Source organism: Gordionus sp. m RMFG-2023, chromosome 3 (assembly GCF_954871325.1).
Source record: "Gordionus sp. m RMFG-2023 chromosome 3, tfGorSpeb1-WG-v2, whole genome shotgun sequence".
NCBI classification, from domain to species: Eukaryota; Metazoa; Nematomorpha; class Gordioida; order Chordodea; family Parachordodidae; genus Gordionus; species Gordionus sp. m RMFG-2023.
Window position 1 is genome coordinate 1697601 of NC_088777.1, and position 8056 is coordinate 1705656.

The 8056-nt window shown below is 22.4% G+C and overlaps 1 long non-coding RNA gene across 1 annotated transcript; it reads right to left on the reverse strand.

Annotated features, from left to right (window-relative positions):
- Positions 1–5042: 5042 nt before the first annotated feature.
- Positions 5043–7133, reverse strand: LOC135925942 (uncharacterized). The gene is made up of 4 exons (XR_010571761.1): positions 7036–7133; positions 6951–6968; positions 5732–5755; positions 5043–5053 (listed from the first exon to the last, which is right to left on the reverse strand). It is a non-coding gene; the product is annotated as an uncharacterized LOC135925942 (long non-coding RNA).
- Positions 7134–8056: the final 923 nt, after the last annotated feature.

Sequence of the window (8056 nt, forward strand, 5' to 3'; positions counted from 1 at the left end):
TGTATGCATACCCTAAACAATAATTTGAAAGAAAGAATGTAAAAGTGGATATTTTTTTTATAAAACTATTTATCATAATTTATACATTTTTGGAAAAAAGCATTTGTATATATAAAGTGAACCAAAAATGTTTTTTAATAATGTAAGCTGAAGATAAGTCTTAAGACAAAAGTGTAATGTATTTTAATTATTAATCATAAAATTACTAAATAATATATTATATCAAATATAATTTTTTATAAAGTGAGTAATTTTAATTTATTTATCTTAAAAGTAAAATATAATTATAAAACTATTGTTAAAATTAATTCATAAATTATAAAAAAATTAAAGCACAATACAAACAGTGGAATATTATATGTTGTAGATTTACTTTACAGTATATCTAATTTATCAATTATCATATGACAATCAAGTAATTTTTACCAATATAGCGTATTATATATTTTAAAGAAAATTATAAAATATTGATAAGGACATAAGAAAATATCTTTTAAAGACATTGTGAGATGAATAATATGAAGATTAATTTTTAATATCATTTTTTATTTAAAATAAATAGATGGAGTTAAATAATTGTTCCTATTAGTAAAATTTGTTAAAATATTAACTGTAATATATTCTCTAACTGTCATATATGTCTGTAAAAGTGGAATTTTACATAGTTTTTTGTAACTAATTCTATATAATAAAGGAATATCAACTATATGACTACTTACTTTTTATAAATAAATTTCTTATACTTGTTTGGAATAAATTATTACCATGCTTTTATATATACAAGTAATTCATTATATTTTATATAAACAATGAAAATATATTTCATATGGCTTTTTTTAAAAATTAACTTCCTATCTTGTAAAAATATTTTATGACTATATATAGACTAAGGTAACTCGGCCGAAGCCTGGGCAAAAGCGGGCCAAAGGCCCGTCAAAAGGGAGTCTGGGGGCGAAGCTTCCAGTAAATTTTTAATCCCCCCCCCCTGGAAAATCCTGGCTAAGCCTATGTTATACATTCAAGTTAAAAAAAATGTATTAATGTATATGACATTTAGTATGTCATATGAACATCCAACATAATAAAGTTTCGTGGAGATTAACGATATTTATAAATGTTCTGAATTGTTTTTAAAAATTAGAGAGAAGAGATTACAACACTTCAGAAAACTTCATCAAGTTATAAGTAATACTCTCACGAGGTATAAAATCATTTTTCAGGATTTTTAAAAATTTATATTACTAATTAAGCTTCCTTGTTTAATTTTTTCAGAGCCCACTTCATTACTTATATTAAAATTAGACGCTTTCTCTTATTTTTGTCATTTAAACTAAGAATTATTTTAAAAAGATAACGAATGTAGGATAAATATTTATTGATAATAAATGAATCAATTCCATCTAAATTTGTATTAAAAACCCAATATAAAACAAATATATAGATATATTTATTCACAATTATTGTCATAATGATTAACAAAATGCAAACCCCCAGGATTGATATATAAATTAATATAAAGCAAAATTTAATTACATTATATATATAAATATATAATTAATAAATTCGTAAGCAAAATCCCCAGGTTAATTAATATAAAGATTGTGGTAATAAACTAAAGATGATTGTTTTTTCCGGTATTATAGTGGTGTACCTTTAACAAATAAAATTAATTTTAATGATATCATAATATACAAGTTTAAATATTCTAAAGAAATGTAGACAATTTAACGTATGCATAGACTTATATTAGCAGACATAAAATATTCATCGACTTATTTTATATTCTATGTATATAATATGCTAGAGGAAAATGTAGAAAAATTTAATAAGCTTAAGTTAAGATACTCGTATGAAATGAAACGAAGATTTAGTGGTATATATTATTTTATTTTTAAAATCGTAAATAGTAATAAAATAGCAGTAGTTAGACTTTTAAACATTGTGACCTTATAGATATTATCGAAGGAAAAAACTAAGGATTCATCATCAAATATAAAATAAATTGATAGGTTAAAAATAAAATTTATTGAATCAGAGGAATTAGAATGTTATTTTGTCATCCTATGAAAATTCTTGTGAATAATATTTTTTTATACCAAAATGTGTTTTTTAAAAATATGAAAAAGAATATTATATCTCTTTCATGATATTTAATTGTTTTCTAATGGCTTAAGATATGAAAAAAAGAGTGATTGAATTAAACATAATAGACGAAATGCGAAGTTTAATATGGGAGTAGTTTAGGAATTTTATTATAATAGAAATACATTATGAGGAATTGGTTTTGCGATATGAAAATTTAATTATTATTTATAGAATACCATTATATTGAAGAAGGTATGGTTTAGCTGTTAAGGAATATTTTAATAATATTCAATCTATATATTTCTATTTTACCTGTATAATTTGTAATATGCACATTTTCGGAGACTAAAAAATAACATTTAAAAATTGATTAAGGAGAGAATATTAAGGTTATATAGTGTGGCATGTACCTATATCACGGAAGATTTCTGTTCCTTCTAAAGACGGTAAGTGATGATTTTAAAAAAATTATATTTACTCTATAATACACGTCAAAATTATCATAATTGGTTATTTGGTGTAAGAACAACCTTAATTAGAGAGCCAAAATGTTGAGTGGCTATACTTATATCTCTATATGATAATAATGACTCATATAGTATAACTATCTGAGCCTTGCTTATGATTATTTATTAGTAATGTCAATTTAATAATAAAATATATAAATCATATGTGCACCAAATATATTCAAAATTATTAGGAAAAATTTCCTATAGACAGAATTGTCATACTAAACTATAAAATAATTCCAACTTAGAAGCTATGTTTAAATATAATATAAAAAAATGTTTAATAACACGATGAGAAATGGATAGGTTGTGAATAATTGCCATATAATGATTTAATAAAATGATAATCCACATCATACGTTTTTCTAGGACTAATCCTAAAAGTTAAAGCTATGTCTTATATCATTCCAGTTATTTATAAATAAAAGATAACATAAATAAAGTTATACAAAATCAATTTGAACTATTTATCAAGCAAATAAATTTGATGTTGATTATTATATGCTGATACATACATGTTTATTCATAAACAATGTTAAAACAGAAAAAACGGGCCAAAAAATTTTAACTACATGTTTGGGTTGATTTGCTAAAATATTTACTCGATTAAAATATATATCCCAAAAAACTATCATGGAAATTTAATTTTAAATTCTATTTAAAGATGAGAAATGTATCTAAATATTAAGAGCAGTGTTTTTAAATTGCACGATTTTAGCCTATTATTAAAAACGATTATCTCGATATTTTATCCAAACAAACTCTATGCAAAGCCTAAAGATTTGGATCATATACGGTACAAAGGTTTTGGGCAATATCCCTGCTAATATATTGTGTTAGATGTTTTCTTTAATAAGTTTAATGCGAACCCGTTTAACATACATTAAAGAATGATATTAATTACTTTTCTGATCAAAAAGGAATTTTTAAATGTGATCAACGATAAAACAAATAAGGCAGGCTCTATAACACTGTTCTCCTTAACGGTAATTTAAACCAATATAACATGACGCATTAAGTATATATATATCAATAAACACATCATTACCTATTTTTATTATTAGGGTGCCATTTACAGGTTCTAGATTTGATTAATAAATTGTGTCCCATTTTAATCGTATAATAAATATAATGATCATTTTAAATTACACTCAAATGTAAATTAAATTTTCAAAAAATATAAATCAATTTAAATAAAATAAAAATAATATACATATAATACCTATTTTTTCCGCCCTAAATTGATTTTCCAGATTTGGGAATGTTATTTCATCGGTTATTTGATTCACTTAATATTATATAAAAATAAGTTATAACTGCTTTATTATGTGTAAAATTAGGTGCGGACCAAGAAAAAGTATAGAAACATAAAAAAAATAGCTATATAAGATAATGAGAGACAGAAGATAGAAATAATACTATATCTTTAGATATTTTATTAATTTCGCAAATTGTTTATTTTTTAAGGTTTTTTTTATTAATAATTAATTTTAAATCTTTTGTCAAGTGAAGGAATTTATTATTGATATTGAAATCTATATATAAAATTATTCACTTTTATGTCTAATAAGTAAAACATTAAATATTAATAATACCATATATTTAAATAATATTTGTAACAATCAGTACAATATTCAACCTTTGAATTAACAGGTATATATAACAATAGATAAGTGATTGAGATTTTATAAAGGAATTATCTCATATTATTTTTCTCTCGCTTATTCCCTTTTTATATACAATATTAATTATCGACATAATATTTAATCCATTACAAGCGTATAATTTTCAGAGTTCAATTTATCTAAGAACTGAAAATTGTATAATATTTTACCGATGGGTCTAGCATCTTGAACTATATAATTATAAATTATATTACTAATCTATTCAAATTTGTTATACCTATGTTAATAGTCAATGTATTGTTTCCCAAATCTAAAATACAATTTTTATCATTATTGCATATATTTTTTATAAATTATTATTCGTAATTTACTAATCGAAATGAACACATTTGAAGCTTAAAATAATTTTTTTTTTGAGAAAAATTAGATATAAAAGTAAAAAATATTTATTATAAAGCAAGTAAATAATATACTGCTGATAAGATAATCCCCTCGCTCACGTATATCTACAAAAATAATATATATGTTTATATAATAATTACTAATAAAAGGCTTATTATACCGTATTATATTGTTCCCTATATATAAATTTAAAAAATATATATAAACATTTTTTCTATAGGCATATAAGTATTTTAACCGGTAATGTCTCCAGAACCATCTACAAATAAATATTATAACTTAGATTTTCAAATTTATATTAGATAACAAACTTTTTACAATACAGTGTATCCCAGGAGCTATAGTAGACAGATGTAAAAAAATATTTTATCAAGCAGTGTAAATTAAATGTGGGCTTACTCCTCGTTTTATATCTACAAACCGCATACTTAACTATTTAAAATGATTATGATAAAAAAGAAAATTTTAAATAAATGTATTATTAGCAAAAATTGTTTTAAAAATATTAATGAAAATTAGATTTTTGAATAATATTAATTATGCTTTAAAGATTTAAAACATGCATTTAAAAAAATTACATTATTATTATAAAGAGAAAAAATTATAAGTTGAAAAGAAAAGATTTTGAAAACAAAATGACTAAAAAAAGGATGACAGAAATATATTAATATTCTAAAAATAAAGGGGGGGGGGGAGGGAGAGGATTACTTCTGGTGGGAAAGAGAGAGTTGCGAATCTCTAAAATGATCTTATGACAGAGTCATATTTTAGGTAGTAACACCAGGTATATTTTCAACAGGCGGAGGATTCCCAAGGTTATATATGATTGTGGACATCTTAACAATATATACTTACTCCAATTAAATCACGTTTTAATGACTAAATTACATAGAGTAGTTCATGCCCACTCCCTCCATATATCTAGACTAATTCTCTGGGTTTGAGACAAGTTTGTAAAAAAAAATTCCTGTTCATGATATTTTGAATAGGGGAATCAAAATAATAAATTTTATATTTAATATAATATTGGATAAATATAAAATAACAGAAAATAATTAAATAAATTTAAATATGTTTTAATTATAAATATTATCATTAAAATGGTGATACCATCATTCAGAGTAGGATTATTGACTATTAGTATTATCAAAAAAAATCAAAAATTTAAATAAATATATTATAGTATGTATTAAATTTAAATAATTAATTCTGATTATTATGTATAGCGAGGGCTGGGAACCAATATTAAAAATCCAAGATAAACTAAAATTTGTATTGGTATTGGGTCTAAAATATTGGTATTGGTTTGAACAATATTTTCGAATTCTTGTGGTATTGCTATTGGTATTGGTTTATATTGATATTGGTTTAAATTCAAATTAATTAAAAGCATAGAAATAGTTATTTAAAAAAAACTCGTAATTTCTAGTTTTAAATAAACATTGGAGAAAAAAAAATAGTGAAGCGTTTACCATAAAAACAAGGCTAAGAACCAACTCTTAAAATTTTACTGAATCCAAATTATTTTTTTTTAACTAGGAATTTATTAGGTGATGGGAATATTAAAAAATTTTGATTTTATTCATAAATTTATTTTTTTTAAAAAATACAAACCTAAAACTAAACTAAACCAATCAAATAATAAACGTATTGTTTTTGAAACTTTTTATTTAGCACAAATAAATTATAGCAAAATGAGTAACACAAAAATATAATGTAACTGTCTTATTTATATAAAATACAATGCAAACGATTGATATAAATTTAATATTAGGGAAAATAATTTTATGTCTTTAAGAAGGATCCTGCATGAGAATCCAACTTTTATAAAACCGATAGTGATATCACATTACAGAAAAGTTAGTATTTGCACTTTATCGGGTGTAATAAATTTAGGCAATTTAAAGAACGTAAAAAAAAATATATGCCACGTTATAATCATCCACGATAAAACCAAATAATTATATGTATTTATCTATTTTTAATATTGGTATTGGTATTGGTATTGGTATTGATTAATATTGTATTTAAAAATTATATCGATGGTATAGGTTGTAAACCAATACCAATATTTAAATATATTGGTTAATATTGGTGGTATTGTAAACCAATAATATATTGGTATTGGTCCAACCTTTAGGTATAGATTATGCCTTGAATCGGAGATCAGAAATTCGGAAAGGACTTCTTAGTTTTTTTTAAGATTTCACATTTTTAATTTTGTAAGTTATAAGTAAATGCTTAATTTTGGGCTGGGTTTGATGGTTAAGCTTATAAGATCTTTAGTCCAAATATGGATAAATTAAAAAAAAATAACGTAATTATTTACTTGGATTTCCCTCTGCAACTAATAAAATGAAGGAAAAAAAATGTATATATTATGATAAAATATTGTAAAATAAAAATTTATATACTTTGCCTATATCCTGAAATCAAAACAAGAGCTGATAGAATATGGAATATTTTATTCATTTTTTTGTTGTAATTTTTAGAAAATTATAAAAGATAATTTATTTTTTTTTAAATTGAAATTTTATAAAATAATTTTCAAAAAAAATATTTTCTATTAGTTAAAAATTATTTTATTCGGATTTATATATGAAAGGCGATAATTATATAATTTTACCCCCCATATAGTTCATTTAATAAATAAATTTGCGAAAGGTCAAAGTTAAAGTTCTTTAATTTTATCATAATATTTACACAAATAAATCTTTTAAACATATTATTATGATATTTTGAAAAACAATGTAATAATTAAATTATATTAATGGTTGCAAATTATAGCATTATATCATTTAGATTTTATAAACAATAATTTGATAAGATAGGTCAAAGTTCTTTAATATTATCATTAAAATATATTTTCTAGGACATGCTTATTTGTACCAATTAGAACAATTTACTCTCCATATAGTTCATTTACAAAATAAATTTTCGGAAATGTCAAAGTTGAGAGTTCTTTAATTTATATCTCAATATTTGCACAAATAAAACCTATACACAAATATAATGATAAAATCTTTTTTTTTTACCGAGAAAATATAATGTTTATAATATACAAATTTTATACTAGTGACCACTATTTTCTAGTAGGGAAGGAGATCTTTAAAAGGTTTGATTCAGGGCCTTTGAGCCATGAAGATAAACATTATCTCCTCTCCTATCCCATGTAATTTTAGAAAATTTTTTAAAGTATACTCATTATGAAATATTATATAGGGGAGAACGGAGATAAGTGTTCCTTCCTTTTATCGTTATTATCTCTATTATCTATATCTTCCTGAATTTCTCTATATTTTTTTTTCTTCTATTGATTAATAAAAAAATTAATATTTTAACAAACAAAATTCGAATTCCATGCCTGTTTTTTTTTGTTTATGGAAGAATTTACGCATTCAATTTTTATAAAATTTAACAATTCATATATATAAA